Source organism: Cydia splendana, chromosome 6 (genome assembly GCF_910591565.1).
Source record: "Cydia splendana chromosome 6, ilCydSple1.2, whole genome shotgun sequence".
NCBI lineage: Eukaryota > Metazoa > Arthropoda > Insecta > Lepidoptera > Tortricidae > Cydia > Cydia splendana.
The window spans coordinates 10167464-10190928 of NC_085965.1; the positions used below are offsets into that span (position 1 = coordinate 10167464).

The 23465-nt window shown below is 36.2% G+C and overlaps 1 protein-coding gene across 1 annotated transcript in view; it reads right to left on the reverse strand.

Annotated features, from left to right (window-relative positions):
- Positions 1 to 9359, reverse strand: part of LOC134791608 (uncharacterized) — a 67158-nt gene extending 57799 nt beyond the window's left edge. The window contains exon 1 of the mRNA XM_063762657.1: positions 9284 to 9359. The gene's annotated coding sequence lies outside the window, so the exon portion shown is untranslated. The remainder of the gene's footprint in view (positions 1 to 9283) is intronic.
- Between the last annotated feature and the right edge of the window lie 14106 nt (positions 9360 to 23465).

Genomic DNA, 23465 nt, shown 5'->3' on the forward strand with positions numbered 1-23465 from the left:
TTACCTGCGCCTGTTCTCGAGAATGGTCGTGCCACGCTCTATTGGGATCGATCTATCATCACTGACAGGACTATTGTAGCCAATAAGCCTGATATTGTGATAATAGATCGATCGCAACGTCGGGCCGTGCTCGTTGACATCACCATCCCCCATGATGAGAATCTCGTGAAGGCCGAGAAGGACAAGTCCAGTAAGTACCTAGACTTGGCTCACGAGATAACCGCCATGTGGGATGTTGATTCGACGATCATTGTCCCGATAGTCGTTTCAGTAAACGGTCTAATAGCGAAGAGTCTCGACCAACACCTTGAGAGACTCTCGCTAGGTGGTTGGATCAAGGGTCAGATGCAGAAGGCGGTGATCTTGGACACGGCGCGGATAGTCCGCCGGTTCCTCTCTCTGCGGCCCTGACCACCGGTAGCTTGGGCCTTGCCCCGCTGCTGGCGGCACCCTAGGTTAGGTTTTTTATAATGTGTTTATATTAATTTTTATGGTTTTGTAAGTGTTTTTATATTTTACTTTTATATTCATATTATAAAATAACCTAACTTAAGATGAGAAATGAATAAAGAGAATACAATGATTGCTGAAAGGGATAGATTATTTGTGATATGGAGCAACGATCCAAAAAATATGATTAAGCGCTTGGCGTATACTAGGTATAGAAATAAATGTACAAAAGCTATAGCTAAAAAAAGGAACGACTTTGATAAGCAAAGTATTCTAGATTGCAATAATAATATAAAGAGGATGTGGGATAAAATTAATAGTTTATTAGGTAAACAGGAGAAGTCTTTAGATATGCAAATTCTTAACAATATGGTAGGACAAGGTGACGTTAGTACAGTGTGTAACAATTTCGCTAATAATTTTTCTAATGAGATAAGTCATATTAAACATGTATGTAATGAAAAATGGTTATGCCGAGACGAGTATGTAAGTAACTCTGAGGTGTGTATGAGATGGCAACCTGTGACAGCTGAAGGGGTTATGAATATATGTACTTAATAAGATTTGTACTAAAAAGGCACCAGGCTGTGATCTCATACGCATGACAGATCTGAAAACAATTCCTGACAAAGTCAGTCCTGTATTGGCTAAGCTAATTAATCTGTCTGTACGTACTGGGAAGTTCCCAGACGGTCTTAAACAGGCCTTAATCCGTCCAATCTATAAAAAAGGATCTCCAAAACTGTTATCTAATTATAGACCTATATATCGTGGCTTAAGCAGCGATTATAAATATAAGGAAACGCTATCATTTACATACATTAAGTATTTACGTTTATCTTATCGTTTCGTTTCGTTATCTGCAAACGATTATCAATTGATCTTGGTTAAGGGGCCCACATATTACCAGTTTGCCGGACGGTATCAGCCTGTCAGTTGTTCGGAGCTGTCAAATTTTGCGTTTTTTAAACTGAGAGGCTGATATCGTCCGGCGAACTGTTAATCAGTGGGCCCTTTTAGGCCCTCTGTTATCTGGTTGGCGCGCCAATCAGGAAGAAATACTGTGTAGTGAAGGTACTGTATCGATCGATAATCTACCTAGACAAAATCGGAATGGGCCTAAAAATTACTATGATTTATGAACGTCTCGCGGCCCTTTTACAAGCGTAACGTGCTTCACACGCTTTGTGTACCCTACACCTAAGTTGTAAGAGGGCAACACCCACGATGACCGATCGTTATGATAACCGCTATAATTTAGATCGTAGCAGAAGAATAGCAACTCAATTTGCATATACTGGCTGCAAAAACATTGAATCGTGGTTCGAGATAACAACTAAACGAATGTATATTTTTTACTACGTGAATTACTCTTTGAACCTGATCGGAAGGAGGGACGTGTCTAATTGCCCTGACGGTAGGTACCTATATCGTTATGATATGTTCAGATTAAGTTTTGAAGATTGAAATACTTATTGACAATACACAATGGCGTATTGACAATAAATAATGATCGTTATCGGTTACTAAGTTATTGTCACTATGCGTGGTATATAGCCAAAGACTGTTACGATACTCATAAAAAAACTTAAAATTTTGCAAATTTTTTATTAGAGTTAGACCAAGAAAAGTCTGCAGCGATTTTGATAGCCCACGCAGTGCAAGTGTTATTTATACGTCATAATTTCATAGAAGTTAGATATTACCCCTTTTTATATTGTGTACCTATTTAATTCACCAAATATTGGTTCCGGAACAAGTTGCCCCCAAAAATCTGGTGGACCAATAGCGTAAGTAACGTCGTAATTTACTTTAACTTACCTAATTGCTTAAGTCTAGGTCTAGGCTTAAATAGTACATTGTGCAACGTGGGGTAAGCGAGATTTTGTAAACGAGGTCTATAACTCCCGACAGCCGCAGGCTGGAGGGAGTTAAAGACTCGAGTTTACATATGCTTACCCCCGAAGTTACACACAATGTTTTTCATCACACTTGCGAAGAAAAAACTAAATTTTAAGCGAAATAATTCTTAAATACGGTGACATTTCAAACATTCGTCCGCCATATTGTCTTGTTTTGGCAGGTTAGGATTCGAAGGCACAGACCCACCCGGATTCAGCCATAATCGAAAATTGTGTAAAAAATAATTTAAACGGCTATTAAATTAATCACGTTATAGTAGTTTGTGTGACTGCTACATAATGAAAGGCATTAAAATACGAGTGTGGGTTTATGAAACGAATGAAATGAGTTTCATAATAGTATCACACGAGTGTTTTAATGCCTAATTATGTACAGTTACATACACTGCTTTATCTACACACATATTATAAACTTTCTATGATATATTCACTAACCTCAGAATATTACAGCCGACATTGGGGTACTTTGCTCTCTGGCAGAACTCGCGGATATGAGATGGCGTCTCCGAAATATCTTTATCGCACATTTTACACGAAACTTTTGTTATAGTTACTTTAAAAACAACAAAATAAATTATTTTTTACTTACAAACTAATTAAAAGATAAACTGAACGTCAAATGGCGGCAAATGAAAACGTTTTTCACGCACGTCACGCATCCGTAGTTTTTTTTTAATTCAAAGACAAACTAGAGTCGGGGTCGATTACCATATCGTCCGATACCAACTTACATGCAAGATTATATTGATTATATTGTATGCAATTGTCATTTGATTTCGAATAAAACGTCATCTCGACTGATATTAGAATAGAGGTCAGATCAATTTGCTTTTTTTTCAGCGATGTTCGGAATTTGAATGCATTACCTTACCAAATCGATTTTGATATAGTAATGAAGCTATTACCACATTTTCACAGATAAGAAATTTGCTGTAACAAAACAGATTATCGTAATGTGGGTCATTATTTACGGATTTTGAAGGCATCATAGAGAGTTTATGATATGTGTGTAGATGAAATATTTTTAAACATACACATAAAAAATAATTTATAAACGTCAGTATTTTCAATGTAAAACTCATTTAAAACTACTTTTTTCGTATAAATTAGTGACATAATTAAAAAAAAAGCCATAACTCACTCGTGAGTTATAGCTTTTTTTTTCAGAATCTATAACTCCCGCGGGAACAATATAGGCCTTTGTCCTTCAGTACACCTGCATGAAATAAGATCTTTTTCGAGCAAATGTGATGAAAATGTATTTATTTTATCTACAAGTGTAATGAAAAAATAACCTTTCTAAACGAGTGTTTTTATTATTAAATTACTATCTGATTAAGAACTCCAAAAATTTCAAAAGCAAAATATGGCCTGTTGACCTAAGTAAAAGTAGGCATTCTTATTGTTTAGCTACTTAAGCATGTTAACTTTTTGCACGTATGTCATCAAATTTGCATCTCTTTACTTGATAATGTGTCAAATTCTCAAATTTCCACATGTCATTAACCTTTCCATAACGGTTGCTATTAGGTATGTATTTTTGCACTATCATTAAATATCATATAAGTACCCACGAGAAGTTACTTGTATATACGACACGCCCTAAAAAATAACACTATAAATAAATATTTAAATAATAAGTTTATGCCTTTAACTTAATTTTATAAGGACTTTAAAGAGACCACGCAATTTTAAACTGTTTATTATATTTCAAAGTATCTACTATCAAGGTTCTAAGTGCGTACAACACTTTCATAGACCGACTGGATAGAAAATAAAGAAAAAATAAGGGAGTTGAAAAATTATACCATCCACTGTTTTTATCGCTATCGTTTTGAGTGTGACATTATCATTTTCTCCCGATAATTCCAATGCATAGAACTGGGATGCGAACTGGTTTTCTGGAACTGAATATGTACTGGCTTTGCTATCCTTTTTAATTGCCAATAGAGAGCATTGGTACCAGAATAACCATTATAAGTGTGTTCGATTTACAAGTGGATGTTAAGGATTTCGAGCGGTCAGTTTTTACTGGTTTGCTTGAGACGTTTGCTTGCCTTAGCACACGCAGAGGTGGGAGTAATATAACCCTGTTGACGTATAATAAGCTTAGGACTTGTATTATGGGATACGGTAGGAATACACGCATTTTAAATGGCACTCTGACGTGTTTTAAAGGATAAGCTATTAAGTGATAATAATATAGTTGTCTTGTGTTTGCCTGTTAACTTCTAGTTTATAATAACATGACATGTTTAATATTAAAACAATTGAAGAGTTAGCCACAAAAAAGGCTTCGACTTGCATAAAACTTTTTTAATCCTAATTGTTTTAGCATTTTTTGACAATAATTATGTATGTATGTATGTATGTATAAACTCTTTATTGTACAAAACACAAAACACAAATTTATGGCACAGGATTAGGCAGTACAAAGGCGAACTTATCCCTTTAAGGGATTATTTACTGTAACCTTTGATTTGGTTATTTTTTATAATATTTTTGAATGAGTATATCAACTCAAAATGACAACATAGCCGCTTAAAAACGATAAGTAATGTCTATTAAAAACGATAGCCAAAAATCCGTTGAGCGAAGCCAGTGGTCATTTTAATGTCTAAGGTACATGGATGTGGTAGCGATCTAAAAACCATACATTATAATTACCGCGCCAATTTCGCGTTTAATACTACTCGTAAAAAATATGTATTACGCAGGCAACATATCATTATACGATGGATCGCTCCAATTGCTAGAATCGTATCGTCCTTACTTTTTATTGTTGTAATTTTTTACGAATGTTCAAAATTATGTATTCGCTATGCCGGAAGTCTGATTGATTGAGAGCAGAGGCCGTCAAGGGTTTTGGCCCTAAATCGATAAGAATAATTTGATTCTAATTTGAACTAAGGTATGTGCCCATCATACGGTCATATAACTTTAGTGATAAATTTGTGTTTTATACACAGGTAGGTTATGTTAGTTATAAGTTTGTAAAATTCACTAGGTATATTATGTTAAGTAACTGTAACTTAATTAATAAAATTATTTGTATTTGCTACACCCTATTCAGGGTCCATATGATACTATAATAAATATGTAAATACTACCCAAACATATACTTGGTTATTAAAATATAGGCGCCGTAAAATAAAGTTTGTTTTTACATCAGCACTATCCGCCGTACTCAATAAATATGCTAATTATCTTTAAAAAAATTGTAAAAAGTCCTAAAAACAGTTGATGGTAATCGGATACTGCAGCATTTGCAGCTCCAGTGCAGCTGTAATATTTATGTGAAAAACATACTAAGTTATTACTTAATATGTTTAATTAATTCTCGACATAGGTAAAACATATTATGGAAGGTTCTTTCCAAGCAGAGCTGTTCCAGGCATAAGTTACAAGACTTTCCGCTGTTTACCTACTAGCCCTTTGCATAAACGCAGTACGCACTTATCGCCTTCAACTCATCCGTACTTAGTAAGCAATTGTAATAAAACTCACCGTACCAACCTATCTTAGATACTTAAAAGTAACAACATTCACAGGCTAATTATTTTTATCAGGACAGGTGCGACCGCAAATGTTTCGCCGTAATTCCCATGACATTAAATAAAAGTCCTCTAAAGTGTTGATCGTAAAAATTCCTGTATTCCTGCCGTGCAAAGCTATCTGCCGGGAACGCTGGCCATCGATTGAATTAACATGAGCCGTGAGCTCCCTATCGCCGCATCGCCAGGATGAGGCTGAGACCATTGAGTGAGCGGGGTTTTGTTTTTAAGGGGCCCACTGATTACCAGTCCTCCTGACGATATCGACCTTAGTTAAGGGGCTACCCCACGCCAATGACCTTCGATCTGCATTCCTTAGTTTTCTAATGATTTTTGTAGCTTATTATATTAACAGCAACGGCTTTAAGCAATATAGTATCCCATATTTACTTCAAAGTTCATTGTCTTTGAGATATTTGGCATCAAAGTTGAACAATTTTAGGCCAAAAAACTGATTTTCTGGCCATAACTTTTGAGTTAATTAGTTTAAAAATAAAACCCTTAGACACGTTTTTCGAGACGTCAAAGACGAACCCAAATATGTAGATTTCGTACATGTAAGATCCTTCACAGCAAACTAGATACGAAAAAAGTGTTGTTTTAGACAATGTTTTTTAAATCATAAAAAAATAAGTATTCATTTCTTTCAAAATCCGGTAGACAAAACTAGAGATAAAAGATAGAAGAACCGATAACCGTTTGTCTTATAAATCTATCTGTAGTGCAAAAGGAGTTACGATTCAAAACTTGTCCAAAATCGATGAAAACCTCGGGTAGCCCCTTAAACGCAAAATTTGACAGCTCCAAACAACTGACAGGCTGATATCGTCCGGCGAACTGGTAATCTGTGGGCCCCTTTATTGCCTACGTCGTTGACTTTGAACGACTAGCCACTAATGAAGAGCTTTGCTTCAACGTTACGATTTTTTGAATGCTTAGACTAAGTTAAGAAACCATATTTGATAAAGAGAGCAATCAAGTCTTATTTTTCAATAAGTAAACTTATCTACTTCTAGAGCACAAATTGAATTAGATTTAGGGATAGGTAATGAATGAGTTATCTCTGAAATTTTTAAACAAATATTTAAGTAACGCTTTCTCTAGAGAATATTATTTTTTCTTATATGTTTTAAAATTTTCTTTAATCATAATTAAAGGGACATTTTTACTATATTCATTATGTTGATAGATTGTCGACGTCAACTGTATCATATATACTTTGTTTTCGAATCAAGCCAATCGCTCCGCTTAAGCGACACAGGACACAGTCTTACCAACTAACAATGTATGGGCAAATGGAGAAAAAGGCTTTAAATCCAATTGTAGTGCAGTGCGAGGAATGATCTAGATTCGAATGCCTTTACAACTATGTGACTGCGCTTATTTTTCGTCACGAGGCTAAAGTATAGTTACCTAAGTAAAGTATAATACCTAAGTATTTTTAACCTATTATTTTCATGGTCTTCGATATTTGAATGTCCAGTACTGACAAATATTAAAAGGATGACTAAGGAAATGCGTTTATTAGAATATTTTCTAATATCCTATCTGTCCATTTTTTTTAAAGTCTCACATTAGATGCTACTTTGTAAAATCGAGTGAACATAGTTAATTCGTTACCTAGAATTTTCATTTTAATTTAGCTAGATTCCCATACCTTTACTTTACCGGTACTACATTCAAAACTAGGCAATTAATGAATGGAAAAAAACATGGATTAAACGAGTTACAAGATCTTTGAACAGCTTTCCTATATACCTAACTAACCGAGGTAATTTGTTGTGAGTACTAACTATTCGTTAGTAGTTACCTACTAAGTTTAATTTTTATTCCTCGATTGTATATTAACCATCTCGGAAAGGATTAATTTGGTTGTAGGTTATTCTTAAGAGGTTCAACCGCTAGTAACTTTTTAGAGTGGTTCTTAGGAAATATTATGTACCTAAATATTATTCACAACGACGGGACTTAATCTTTCATCTTAAGAAGACTGTCTTAAACAGTCTTCTTCTAGACCACGGGGACAACGCCGTCCTCGAAACGTCGGAGGTAAATTTAAAACTTAATTTTACGCGATTAAGTCTCGTCGTTGTGAAAAATAATGAGTAAAAATCGTGAGAGTTTAAATCAGTGTATTAGGTAAGTAAGTACTCTTATTTTCGTAAGAACTGAAATTCATAACATAACTTTCAAAAGGATTTTATTATTCATTAGATAATACCTATCGGGCTAGAATTTTATAGACGACCTGTGAAATGCTACTACCACCTCAAATCATATTCAGCTTTGCGGTCTTGGAATCCGTCTGTCACGATAGTATAATGAGACAACACGAGTACATCGCAAACAACCGCGGCGCTCGGTGACTCGCCAAATGTATTCACTGGCGATCCTAATCGTAGGATTGGAAGATAGGATGAATAAACTATTAAAAAGAATACGTTGAATAATGAGTGATCAAATAACTTTTATTGAGCTGTACAAAAAATTAAGTAGGTACCTATGTATATACATTCGAAGTAATCTTTGCTATGTTGGTGTTGAATAAAATAATATATTAGGTATAAATGTTCTTCGTATTCGATTAAAAAAAACAAAAATATATGATTTAAATTGATTGTTATGTTGTATTATAAGTCTAACTTAAAGTGACAAAACTATAAGTTATAGTCTAACCTATAAGTTATAAGGTTATAACGCATCCAAGCAAAACGAGATAAAAAGGTATTTGCGATTGCACATCATGGGTAATACTTTATACTGAGCCACTGAGATCAAGATCACTTAGTGAACTATGCAGTGAAAGCAAACGTATTATTGTGTGAAAAACTATTTTTTGAGGTAGGTACTACAATATTGAATGTGATGTGTATTGTAGGAGTGCTGGCAGTTTGAAAATTGTAGGTCGAGTATATTTATAATTTTATCCCTAGAAATTTTTCGTGTTAGAATTTTATACGACTTTCAATATTTTCTTACAAAAAGTGCCTTAGGAAAAACGGGCCGTGTACTTTTCAGGTTTGGTCCCATCGTAAAGAAAATTTGTACGAATTGTCAGAAAAAGTTAAGAAGAGCGATCATAAATAAAGTATTGAATTCCTATGACCTATTGTAAGCACGCCGATACTATGAAAGGCATTTGTCCCCTTTAAATACTACTAAACTACTTTATATGTACGTAATATTTACTAAAATTTGTGTTAATCGAGTGAGAATGTGCAGCAAACTATAATAAACGACGCGAAATGCGTTAAGTAAGAGTTCAACGCGCGCTTCAACTAAACACTGTTGTTGTTAAACATAATTGTTATTGATAAGATTCGTAAAAATAAATAAATATTAACAAAATATTCTTACCTTGATCACCCCAAACACTGAACTCACTGTCACTCCAATAGTCCAATAAGTTTTTCTACGAAACTTTATGATAATAAAAATAACTGGCAACTTTTAGAAACAAAACAAAAATTTCCTTTAATTTTTTTTAAAGAAAACCGAGTTCTAAATTCAAAGTGTACTTTCCCGCGGGCGCGTTGGTTCGGTTGTGGGCGTTTTTCGTGGGGGCTGCGAAGTGCGAGCGTCCTTGCGTAGCGCACAAGGTCTCGGCGAGGCTGTATGTGGATACGCGCCGTGGTTCCTTCGCCTCTTATACGTACGACGACAAAATAACTGACTCCTCGCCAGGATCGCGAAAAAATAGATCGAGCTCATTAACTCATTTGAATTCTTTATGTACGTATGCTGCTTATTAACATATTTAATTAATTGGAAAAATACATGTGAAATAATTAGGCTTTAATTGTATCATTTAAAGCAGTACCCAAGCAAGAGCTGGTCTACATTTCAAAAGAAAGATAAGTATTTCCTACACTTAAAGATTAATTAACTACACCTACAACTAGTTTTCTCGGAGCTTGATAATTTAGTTGCAGTATAGTCACCTGCAATATCTTACACCTTACACAACTACCTACCGTTTTTGATTAAACTTAGCATCTCAAATTTCTCTAAAGCATAGGTAAATCGAGAAAATGAAAATGTGTACTTGGGTTAGGAACTTTATGGAAAAACAATCAATGTAAAGCAGTGTTGGTCGAAACCGAAACGTTAATGCAATTGAACATTATTGACCATTGACCGTTATAAATTGAACCGTAAACTGTCCGTTACCGTTTACGGTTCAATTTGTAATGTCAATGGTCAATTGCAATTGACGTCCGGCCAACACTGCTGTAAAGTGTAAATAAATATGACAGAAACCTAACCCCACGTGGGGCGGAGACGCGATCCCTGCTAGTTTAATGTGCATGTGCACTTGATATTTTTTTGTCTTTAAATTAAGTAATAGTTTGTAAATATAAAACATTCTAAAGAGAGGTCTACAGTTCAGATTTATAATTCTTAATTTCTATTTTTTTTCGAGTATTATGTCGTTCCATTTTCGTCGTCTTTCTAAATACACAGGAAGTTCTATACAGGCCGCGTAGCCAAGATGCCAATCGCTTAAGCTCCGTAGCAATCGAAACGCAACTGTCACTGTCGCACTAATATGGAAGAGTGATAGAGAGACATAAAGCTTTTCGTTGTCGAAGCGATGGCGATTGTAACCTTGGCTAGGCCGGCAGTTTACTAAGGTTATGATTTCATTGGATACAGTATTCGCTAACGCTGGTAAAATATGTGATATGTAATAGGCAAATGATACTCAGACAGTGTTTACGCAAACTGTATTGAAGATTGGTTTGCTCTCGTTTTCATTCTTAGCAAGCAGTTCCTGAGAGTCGTGCGGCCTTTAGGGCTCATTTAGATGGTGCGAGAACACGCATTCTAGTTTCATTTTCATTATATTGCGGTATTTGATCGGTCAGCTGAAAAAACTCGCATCTGATTCTCTTATCTGACTCTGCACTTCCGCCTTCGATTGGGACACAAATCAAGTTATGTACGTGAAAAGCATCCCCGTCTAGACTGCTCCTTACCTCTCGACCCGAAATTAAGGACCTAAAGAACCTAATATCCGCTTTAAAAGACCCTGAGCTAAAAGTAAACCCTACGAAATGCGAGATTTTCTCCAGTGGATCAATATTCGACTTCCTCGTGGGTTCTGTAAACGTTATTGCCAAGAATCAAAAGGGTTGACAAAGCGTCTCTCGCTCGCTATTAGGATTAGGAGCGCCCATCTTCCTAGGGGTATTTAGTGCTAGGTACCCTCTGACTAAAAAGGATGGCCCTTGTGGCAGCTCGAAGCCATTTGAAAACACCTGTCATCTCATCCCATCTTTTGTTGTATACCGGGTGTGGCCTGTAATATGAGCAAAACATCTGTTCAGCAATTTTTAAAAATAACTTGTGGTTTGATTTTTAATACACTTTAAAGTTTATTCTAAGACGTTTGTTATTTGTGTTTTTATCGTGTTTGGTGTTTGTTATGTTTAAGGCATGACAAGCAAGACAAGCAACGTCAATCACAAATGATGTGGCATGGCGATGGCGATGGCGTCCATTGAAGATAATATTTATTTTGTAGGTATGAAAAATAGGAAGTCTAAATACTTCATAATTTTTAAATGTTGTTGAACAAAAGTGTCACCGTTTGAGGAGTACTATCTATGTTTTAATTATTTGCTCGTGTTACAGGCCACACCTGGTATCAGGGGCGTATTTTGAAATTTGGCGCCCCGGGCCAATACGTTTCGCCGCCCCAGAAGTCAAGGAAGAAAAACTAAATGCAATCCGCCAGGGGCGGCATATGCCGCCCCTGGGGGTTGGCGCCCCGGGCCATGGCCCGGATGGCCCTAGGGTAAATACGCCCCTGCCTGGTATACCTACCTACGTAATTGCTTTACACCCAGAGGGCCTACTACGAACCACGTTCGACGTGTTGCCTCCCTGTCACACTTACTTACGAATTTACAAGTGCGACAGAGATGCAACACGTCGAACGTGGTTCGCGGTAGGCCCTCAGGGTCCTAGCAAAATTCGATACAATTTTTATGCGTGTTCTTGAGTTATAAATTATAAAATATTAGTGTCCTAATACTGAACATTTAACTGAATTTAATACGGCCGTTTAAATCCAAATAACGGTAGGTGACAACACAATTACTCATTTACGAGCGCCGGCGACTCTTGGACACCCATGCAAAAGTGAGAAAAAATATTGTTGTTAATACATCTTTCGGAATTAATTCTTAGTAATATATGTATAAGTATAAAGGTTCGCAAAAAAAAACCTACTTTCACCGATCCGATACGAAAATATGGAACACCATTAACTGTACCTTATTCTAAACTTAAATGAAAAATCAAATAGGTAATAACTTTTTGAAAAAACCCGGCTTAGTGCTTGTTCGGTCACCCAAAATTGAGGGTTCCGTTTCGTAGTCCTAACCTTAAAATAAATACGTTAATCATCTACGAGTCGGTTCATGGAAATGTATTCTAATATAAATCTAAATTAGATGAACTGACTGTATACACGGTGTGGCCTGTAACACGAGCAAAGAATTAAAACATAGATTGTACTCCTCAAACGGTGACACTTTTGTTCAACAACTTTTAAAAATTATGAAGTATTTAGACTCCCTATTTTTCATACAAAATAAATATTATCTTCCATGGACGCCATCGCCACGCCATATTTATTGTGATTGACGTTGCTTGTCACGCCTTAAACATAACAAAAGTCGCAATACATTGAGTCTTAGAATAAACTTTAAAGTGTAATAAAAACCAAACCACAAGTTATTTTTAAAAGTCGCTGAACAAATGTTGGTAAGTATGAGGAGTACACCCTACAGTTAAATTTTTTGCTCATGTTACAGGCCACACCCGGTATATGTATAATGTACGGGATAAACTCAAAAACTACTGAACGGATTTCCATGCGGTTCTCACTTAACCATAGAGTGATTCTTGGGGAAGGTTGAGGTGTATAAAACGATAAGGTTTTGTGTAACCGGTAAGGATTAAAACTATTTATACTAATCGGAACACATGTATGCCTTCAGTAGGATATTGATACAGATACTGAAATCGGGTTGGTATCACATTGTACGTCAATAAATACTGAATTGTTCTATTACTGTTTTGGAAAAATAACTCACGCCGAGTTTTTACACTATAGGCCGATTCGAATTTCACAATTTGTTACGAATTTGAACTGGTTTTGATACTACCTTGACCAAGCGGGCTACATCCCTTGTGCGCAGAGTGAGGGCCAGCTCCAACAGCATTCTGAGAATGTTAGCAGGCAGAATCGATTGCCTGTTCGAATGACTGCTGCTTGCGCACGCAGTAATAAATAAATACATGTATAGTTATAGTTATGTATAGTTCTAACAGTAGGATAAGATTATTTATATTACTAACACAAATGATCCTCGATGGTCTTAAATAAAGAATTAATTTTATTATATATTGACGAACGTCTGGGTGGTTGACGTGCGTCTCAAGCACGATTATCACTTCATTTAGCATCTAACAAGATAAGATCAAATCCGTAACAAATTGTTAAATCAGAATCGGACAGCTTGTATCTTCTCGGGTGGTGGTGTGGTGTAGAGTAAGAACCGAGAGGTATAGTTTTTTTTTATTTTCATAATTAGGCAATACCTAATATGCCCAAATTGAAGAATAAAGAATACATTCTTCTGGTAGGTTTTTGAAGTGAAAACTTCTTTAGCGGCGCTGAGCACTTTTTGTGATGGGAAAAAAATGTTAAACTCGTAACAGGTGTCACGTGACCGTAAGACGTAACCCTCTCTTTCTGCCGCGCGGCGAAAATGTATGCCTGAGCCTGCTGTTTCGTTTAGGCGGCGCAGGGCGCTTGCGTGACGTCACGTGTGACGGACACTGTTACAATGTCATTGTGTTTTTCTTTTATGATTTAAATGCCATCTTGTGAGTTTCCCTCAAACTGGTATTAATATAACTCTAGTACTCACAGTAATGTGCTTAGGGGTTTCAAGTAATGCTACGAAATAACGCTAGATGGCGTTAACCTCAATTATACATAGTGCTGCAGACATTTTGCACTAGATAGCGCTGTTATTCATATTTTGAGTTACAATTTCGTTGTTTTCACTTATGCCGGCACTCCCATAGTGCAACCCGTTGTTTTTTTTATCTCCTAGAATACTGAGAGCAGAATAATACAAATTTTCTGATTCAGGTTACGACAATCCTACCAGTGGCGGATTTGCAGTATTGGCCGACTTAGGCCCCTGGCCCTGTAGTAACCACTAGCCGCCCCTTTCTCAGCGCGCATCCCCTCATATAGACTGCCGCCCTAGGCCCGGGCCTATACTGGGCCTTAGGGCAAATCTGCCACTGATCAGTTAGTTACTTGATTTTTTGTATTTTAAAAGACCTGTCTAACACCTAACCTGTCTGTGCTTTATTAACGACTGATGTCAAACAAATCAGACCTTAACGAACTGTTTTTACACCTTTTAATGCTGTCATGAACCTGATCTTACCCGTTATTCAAGTTATCTCTTTAATTAAGAGCTATCAGGGGCATAATTCCAGTTGCTCTCTGTCCGAAAGCTCTCCTAACGCTCAAGCCAGTATAAAGGCGCTCATCGTATAGATATTTTTGAATATGGGTCTTGAGGTCAGACATTGGACACCTGGGCGCTCGGAGACAAATGGGAACATACGAAGGACTTTAAAACCTTCCGATATTTAAAAAGGCAATGATTCGAATATCGTTCCGACAGCTGATTAATGTGTCCCAAACAAACCGTTATGGTGTCCTTATTGAGACCACTTGAGAGCATTTATCTCATACAAAACATGCAATAAGTGCCACATAACTGGATGTAGTCGTTGTGTGTGATTTTTTAACGGAACTGTTATAAAAATTTGCCTTGTAAGGTTACAAAGCGCTTTGTCATTTGAAATAAAAGGATGAGTATTTTTATACCATGTTGGTGGTAAGAGTATGGGTCGTCTGATAGCATACTTCTAACTCGAAGGTTGGCACATGTATTGACCCTAAAACTAGCATAAGGCATGACTTTCTTCTGACTTTAACCTCTAGGGGATACTAGGCTAGGTCAAATGAAAACCAGTGGGGTACTTGTCTGGAAGTTCTTATTAGTTTTCCTCTAATTAGAGGGATGCTAGAATTAATTGTATATCATTATATTTTCGTAAAGTACCAATAACATAAAATCTGGACACCTTTCGCGTTATCAGCTTAAAAAGTGTTATTTTAGGCCGAAACACAAATTCTGCAAAAGTGCCCAATAAATACCAGTGCCCCGTATGATAATGTCAGCAATACCGCTACAATGAAGAATTAAATCGTGTAGGATAATACAGTAAAACTGCTTAATGTTATCCAAGCGTTAAATATGTCACTATATATTGTAATTAACTTTAAGCAATAAACTTGGAAAAAACACAAGAACTGCATCAAAATAAGAAACGTTTATACCTATACAGTGTGGAAAGATAAGTCGGGCCCTGGAGGGAAACTACCTTAAATCCTTAAGCTGGCTAATTTTACTTAAAGGAGACATTCCTTCATTTTTAAAAAGAAACAAACCTGCATTCAAAGATTTTCTAAAACTGCTTTGCCTCGCCCGGGACTCGAACCGACTAAAAATTCCAAAAAATAAAAACTCGCAATTTTATTTTACTGGTCGATACAGTTAATGTTAATGATAACATTTCTCCAAGAAACATTCGGTCTTACACTCGTCTGTCGTAGAAAATATCCATAAAATGTAATATTTAGTACTCAAGATTATTTTAGACAAGCCAAATTGAAGAAAAAAAGAAAAATACTTTGAATGCAGTTTTGTTTCTTTTTAAAAATAAAGGAATGTCTCCTTTAAGTAAAATGAGCCAGCTTAAGGATTTAAGGTAGTTTCCCTCCAGGGCCCGACTTATCTTTCCACCCTGTATAGGTATGTACTTACTTTACTCTTTGGTTTATAGCGCCAAATTTTTTTGAATTCTAAGTATGATGTTGTGGTTTTCAATTTTGGCTTCAATTTAACACGAAGTTTTCTGAATGCCAATTCTTGTAGTCAGAAAACCTAATTGATTAATTTGTAACGTAAAATGGGGTGAGTAGGGTTCGCGGGGAGAGTTGGGTTATGAATGGTGAGAGAAGGGATGAAAGGGGGTGAGATGGGATTTTAAGCCTACTGCTACAAAAATAATGTATTCCAATTTAAAATGGAGCTATAGTAATACTCATAATAAAAAAAATCGATCCAACAATCTTCCAAAATCACCTTTGTATGAAAACCCAACTCACCCCAAATACGAGGGACTACGGGATGTGGTGGGATTTCCTGTTTATCGTCAAAGTTATGAAATGGAACTACCCAAAATAAAATAAAAACTAAAATACAAACGTCCGGAACACTTATTATATACACCATTCAGTTTGCATATGTAAACATAAAATGTTATCGAGGTTTGAATGTCAGTTTTGCACCTACTTACCCCATTTTACGGTAAGACCGCTAACTTAACTATTAGGCCCATCTCGTCTTAATAACAACAACATCGATAGTTTACATACCTACATATAAAAGCGGGTCAGAATCGTTATAGGTGCATGTAGAAAAAATATTTCAAGAAAATCACTACCTACGTACTAGAGTTAGACCAAGATAAGTCTGCAACAGTTGTGATAGCACGCGCAATGCAAATTATTACGGCGGCTGGCAACCCCTGATTTTCCGGCCTTTGTAATAATGTACCTACTTACTATTTTACTAGTAAGTACCTACTACCAGTACCGTGGGTATCAATTACCTATATACCTATGAAGAAGACGCGGGAATGACCTATTTATTTTTATTAGGTATTCTGCCCGCGAGTAAAACGTAGTAAATTTAATAGCCCAACCCTATAAAGTGGCCCGTTGCGATAGCTGTTCTAGTAAACTAGGCTACTAGTGCTTTGTTTTTCTCCACACTTTCTTCCAATTCTGCTTTGCCCATTGTTTAGGTATCGACATCAAAACAATTGTCAAAACATTAGGTTTCGATGTCGTGTACGCACGTTACATAGTAAGTTGGTGATCAACCTTGACTTGACAATAACCACTTCTGGCTCTGTATTCACAAAGCTTCAAGAGTAAAGGAAGGACCTTACAAACCCATAGGGTACCTATATTTGAACGCGAGGTTTGAAACCACTGTTTGTTCATGGAGTTCACATTTTATACTGGTTATCGAGGCGAACGCGCATCTATAGATGGAGATGAGAAGAGCAATTTTATCGAGGTGAGCAATCGTATAGTTTTAGGCGGTTTCTGTAACAGGATAAACTTTTAAATAAAGGCATTCCTTGGACCGTGCTGGTATCTGTTGCGCATAAAATTAAGGTCAAGTAAGTAAGTCAATACACAGGACTACCAATATCAGAAGGCCGAGATGTTGGCAGGTAGGTCCCTAATTATTATATATACCTACTATTTATCGATTAAATAATAATTGGTGTTCGCCGCATTTGGGCAATTACAGCCAATAAGTGAAGCGTAGGTACCTGTCTAAGGGTTGGTTGCACCAAATCGAAATTTTATTCTATGGGAAGTTTCATAGATCTCTGCTGTGTGACGTGTGTGTGACGTTGATCAGTCAGTTAACTACGGTGCAACTGGCCCTAAGTATTGGATTTAAGACGGATGTAACGTTGATTAGACGATTTAGACGGTGGCATCATAAAGCAGTTACTTTTGATTGTTGGACTTTTGGAGGGTGAGCAACGATTTTCTATGCCTTAAAATTTGCGAGGGTCCATAGGCTACGGTTTTGGGTTTGTCTTCCCGTTGTGTAAAGAAAGAAGGTAGTGTTTACTTGATAATCTCATACCAATTCTAGTGGCTTTTGGTCGTCCCGTCCAGTACGAAATCGATCATTCCCATTACAAGCAGACCGAGTTTCGATTACGTTTTGTTTTACGCAACGCCTGTCGGTCGAGAAATAAGTACCTGCGCGATACTATAGAACCTGATCTCCGGCATAAAAATAGACCGATGTGTAGGGATGCTATTAGGACGCCGACCAGGACATTTACCTCTTGGATGTTTTTTGTCCTTTTGTACCATATCCAGAAACAATGACTTGTTTATATCCAAGATGAATAAACTGCCTTACATTAAAAACGTTGTAAACTATTTTTCACCTCTGCAGCTCGAACAAGGGTACTTTGCTTCTTAAAAACAGTGAGCAAAATGCGATTTTGCTCACTGAGTAATTTTGTCTCACTCAGTGAGCAATATCGCATTTTGCTCACTAAGTGTCTCACTCAGTGAGCAAAATCGCATTTTGCTCACGGAGTGAGACAAAATGACATTCAAGTGACCTTTATAGTCAAATGTCATTTCAACAAGTTCGATATGTGGGTTCTATTATCTCTGTCCCTCTAGGTATGTTCTCACTGCTTAGGGTGAAAAATTTTGTGTACTACACGAGATCAAAGTTATTTACATCTCGTGCGCTTTTGAATCCCTTACTACGCTCAAGATTCTAAATTAGATTCACTCGCTACGCTCGTGAATCTATTATAGAATCTTTCGCTTGCACGGGACTCAAAATAAGCACTCGAAGAAATATCAAACTTTGATCTCTTGTTGTACAAATAACTATTATCTATTTAAATATCTTGTTTTTGACCTAGTATGTATATGGCTTTAGGTATAGCCGGTCAAACAAGTTTGTCAGTAGAAAAAGGCGCGAAATTCAAATTTTCTATGGGAGGATAATCCTTTGCGCCTACATTTTATAAAGCCGCTCTTTTCTACTGACGGAAATTGCTTAACAGAGTATATGTACGGTAGAAAGTATTAATTTATGACCCATTTCGTACCTTGTCACAGTGCAATCAATATGAAAGCAGGGGTGCGAAACTCCTGACTTCGGTCAAACTCGGCTCCGCTCGGCTCAGCATTGCTCCGAGCAATTATTAGGGTTGGCACCACTTGACTTCCTTTTGCGTGCACGACCACAGATAAGATAATCACTTGATTTTTGACAACCCTAAATAGCCGAAAGGGATAGTGCCACATATTAGAAAGGGACAGCATGATTCGACCCTGAACCGCTGTCAAACTTCATTTTTGTAGGAAGTTTCCTTTCTGTACGGTAGTACTATTAATTATTCTGTGATAAAAGTCGCTAGAGACCTCATATTATTGTCATTGTGACAAGGTACCTACAATCATGGCAACCTATATACTTAGAATCATTGTTCCTAATTGTCAAAAAACGAATGACTCTAGAGTTAGACCAAGAAAAGTCTGCAACGATTTTGATAGCATACGCAGTGCAAGTGTTATTTATACGTCATAATGTCATAGAAGTTTGACGTTTAAAATAACCCTTGTACGGCGTGTATTATCAAAATCGTTGCAGACTTTTCTTGGTCTAACTCTAATATTATTTTATATTCTGGCAAAATCAACTTTGTCAGTAGAAAAAAGCGCAAAATTCTAATTTAGTATGAAAGACCGACATTTTCAAATTTGCCTCCTTTTTCTACTTACGGGAAAATGTAATTTTGGTACACTGTGGGTACACTCCACCTGTCTAATTACTTTGTCCAATGTGTATTTTGTCTCGCATTTTGCTTAATGAGAGAGTGAGACGCAATGACATTGGACCAATATATTGGACAGATGAATTACCACCCTTAGGGACTGAAGTTGACAGAGAGAATCCTACTGTCTTTGTCGTACGTTAGTTAGTACCAAAGTGAATATAACCACTACGTTAGTACCTAGCACCGAAAAGAAAGGAATGAGTAAGTAAGGTCACTGTGGGCAAGACCGGCATACTTTTTTCACTTTGGAGTGATCTAGTTCCGTTAATTATTCACCTACGTTACCGCTTGTAATCGCATACTTACGATGAAGAATTTAATAGTTTAGCTTTAGTGACAGATCATTTCAAACACAAATTAAGCAAAAACAATAGTATTTTTTAGTATTCGGCGAGTAGACGGACTTCCCGTGCAGTTTAAGAGAAGTCCGTCTAGTTATGATATCAGCCAATCTATGGGTGCGTATATGTTCGTAGTCAAATTGCTAAAAATAACAAATCAAGACAATGAAAAGTGTACTTTAAACTTGTTAATATAGGGTTTAGATTCGAAATAAACATAATTTTTCAAATACAAAGGCAAGGCAAATATACTACGAAAATGGGGTGGTAAACCTTTTTTTGGCAAATAATTACACGTAATTATTTTTTTGATTTCCGAAATAAAAGATCAATAGTACCTTTAAAACGAATTTTAATCGTTTCTTTTAATTTACTGAGATCAAAATTTCATAAAGTAACATCATGCGCAAAGTCAGGAGGATTTTTTGATACCTTATCAAATCGTTATAATATTAAAGTCGCAAAAACAGTTGGTAATCTCTGATTTAACGAAAGTCCGTTAATGACGGACTTGCCTTGTACATAATAGACGGACTTTCCAACTTAGTCAAATTTTAATGTGATAAATGGTGGAACGTATACTTAATTACAAAACTAAGCCAATTTCTGATATTTTAAACATAGAATAAAGGCAGCTGGTTCTTATGCTACCTACCTAGTTACTTTCTGATGCACAATCTTTTCAAAAACTATTATTATTTTAAATTTTTCGAACGGCTGTCGCATGACTTCCAGTTCAAAACACGAAATTACTTGTTTAGGCGGATTGCTCTGAAGTTGGTTGTCACAGCCATGGTCTAATAAAACATGGTCTTCTATTCCCAGAGTGACACAGGCCTACGTCACAATAACATGGCCGCTATATATAGCGCTATCGCATATTATCATATAGCGCTGTCGCATGATGACGTAGGCTTGTGTCAGTTAGGTGACCTAGAAAAGACGGGAATAGAGTACCAGGCGGAGTATATTATTATACCATGGTCACAGCGCCATCTGTTTTACAGTGACGGAACCAGGGACCGGAACCGGTTACCTTAACCGGGGTTTTTCATAGGGTTATTTTAAAAGTGGTTATAAAAACCCCTACCATAACGGTAACCGTCTGATAAGGTAACACTTTGATTCGGTAACCGTATCAGATCGAGTTAACCTCGGTTACCGGTAACCGAAATAAAAACCCAGTCGATTCAGTTACCTCATAATAAGGTTTTGAACCAGTTCAAACGATTGTAATCTTTACGCACACTTAAATTGAACTTATTATTGAATAACCGTGGTTGGCATGGGCGGTCTATTAAGTCTCCAGCACAAACATGTTTTTTTGTCGGTAACTTCGCTTATTGTCAATTCAAACAATATTGTACTTTGAGTCCTTAAGCTAAAATTGAAAACATTATTGAGCGATTACAGTATTACTTTGGAGCGACAGCCGCAGCGCGGCCATTCCTTTGTTTATCTTTATACCTGTGTGTTCTTATTGTTTTTGTTCATTTCGGAGCAATTCTAGTTTGGAATTTTTAGAAAAGGGCTTGTTGCAAGTAAACACCATCCTATCCTAGCAATATCTGCTATTATTTAGTTATATTTTTAATGCTACTTAGATATTATTTTTCTATTTTCGGGTTCGAACTTGGTATGTACATACAGAGTAAAGACTGATTTAAGGAAATATTTTAACCTAACTAGTAATTTTACTGGTAGGTATAGTTTATCTTTAGATAGAGTGATTAAATAAATCACTTTGTGATAAAGATACATGCGTTAGCGGATTGTGGTAGTGTGGTAGATATTTAACCATTGTTGACAAATGACATAATAGGTAGTTATTATGGGCTTATTTTATAATAAGCAACTACTTTTAAACGTTTTCAGATGCGGTGAGTTGTGTCCGCTAAAAGTCGTAATTTACCTTGTTTTGCTTAATGCAGCGAGCAGAATATATATATATTATCTATAGCAGTGATAACCTTATTTTAATACTTCAAATCTTTCATTAATACCAGAATTCATTATATTTATTGAGTATCTGTAACATTGGTACCTAGGTGAAATAATTTTGATTAAATTAAATAGATACATACTTAGTAAGCAGTGTTGGGCATTCAAGAATAAAATCATTATTTGAATAAGAATTCCTAAGAATAAAATCATGTTGATTTTATTTCCGTCAAAATTATTCCAATAATTTTGATCGGAAATAATAAACGTATGTGAACAAATTTAATAAGAATAATCTCATTCTTAATCAAGTAAATGTAATCATGATTTTATATTCTTAATAATATTCCTGGATTAAAATGCAGTCTGGGTGCCGTATAGATAGAAGTAAATAATAATAGTTTCTTGTCTAATTTATACCTAATTTTATTACTTTAATTTACTGCCGCATAGTCTTTGTGTTGGTCGATACCCGTATTGCTTTTAATGTGATAACTAAATCATCAGGTACAATTCAGCTGATCTGACCGGATGGTGGATAGCGAAACACTTCAATGGCTCACTGTGCCTAATTTAATGTAAAAAATAAAATACCAGCCAAGTGCGAGTAGGACTAGCGCAGGAAGGGTTCTGTACCATTGCGCAAAAAACAGCAAAGAAATCACGTTTGTTGTATGGGAGCCCAACTTATATATTTATAATATTCTGTTTTTAGTATTTGTTGTAATAGCGGCAACAGCAATACATAATCTGTGAAAATGTCAACTGCCTAGCTATCACGGTTCATGAGATACAGCCTAGTGACAGACAGACGGACAGCCGAGTCTTAGTAATAGGATCCCGTTTTTACCCTTTGGCTACGGAACCCTAAAAAAGGTGTTTTTAAAGGTATGATAAGGAATAGCTCGATATGGTGTATTCCTATTTCTCTCCGCCGGGCACAGATGGGAATAGGCATTAGTATGTAGTTTCAGTGTCCGAGTTACTACCGAGACTCATTGTGTTTTTAAAAGTTCAGCTGATATTTAAAATTTGCATTAATTATTAGACGGAAATCAATAGGTATTAATATCGTTTCACACACCGCCTACCGCACGTGTCTCAAATCAAATGCTGTCAAAAAATTCACCACGCCACGATTAAATCTTATTGTTATTGCCAATGAGTAATAAATGACGGTCTCAAGTGGAAACACGCCAAATAATACAATACAATAATTCATGCTGCGATCTGCGACTTTCTGCAAATCTAGTGATAAGCGTAGGACTCTTTTCTTACCTGCTGTAATTTGCTATCTCATTCACTTTCCGTATGTGTGAAAGAGATAGCATACGTAAGACCTCAAGGCTGATAAGAATAATAAACAAAATACATACTTAATTGGCAAAGGAATATACATTGAACCATCATAATTATAATTTCGCAGTTTACTTTTTATGTAGCTTCATTATCAAATTATCATCACCGTTTCGAAAGCTCCTAAAAAAAATGTACCTACCTATCTATCACAATCACAACTTTTACGCTAAAAAAAAATCAAATCAATCCGACCATTGAAAAGAGGAGTGAAATTTATTTTACAAATTATATACATTGTACTACAAAAGTTAACTTAATTCAGAATAACATTCTAATTGAATATAATGCAGAAAGTCGCAGGTCGCAGTATGAATAACTGAAACCAC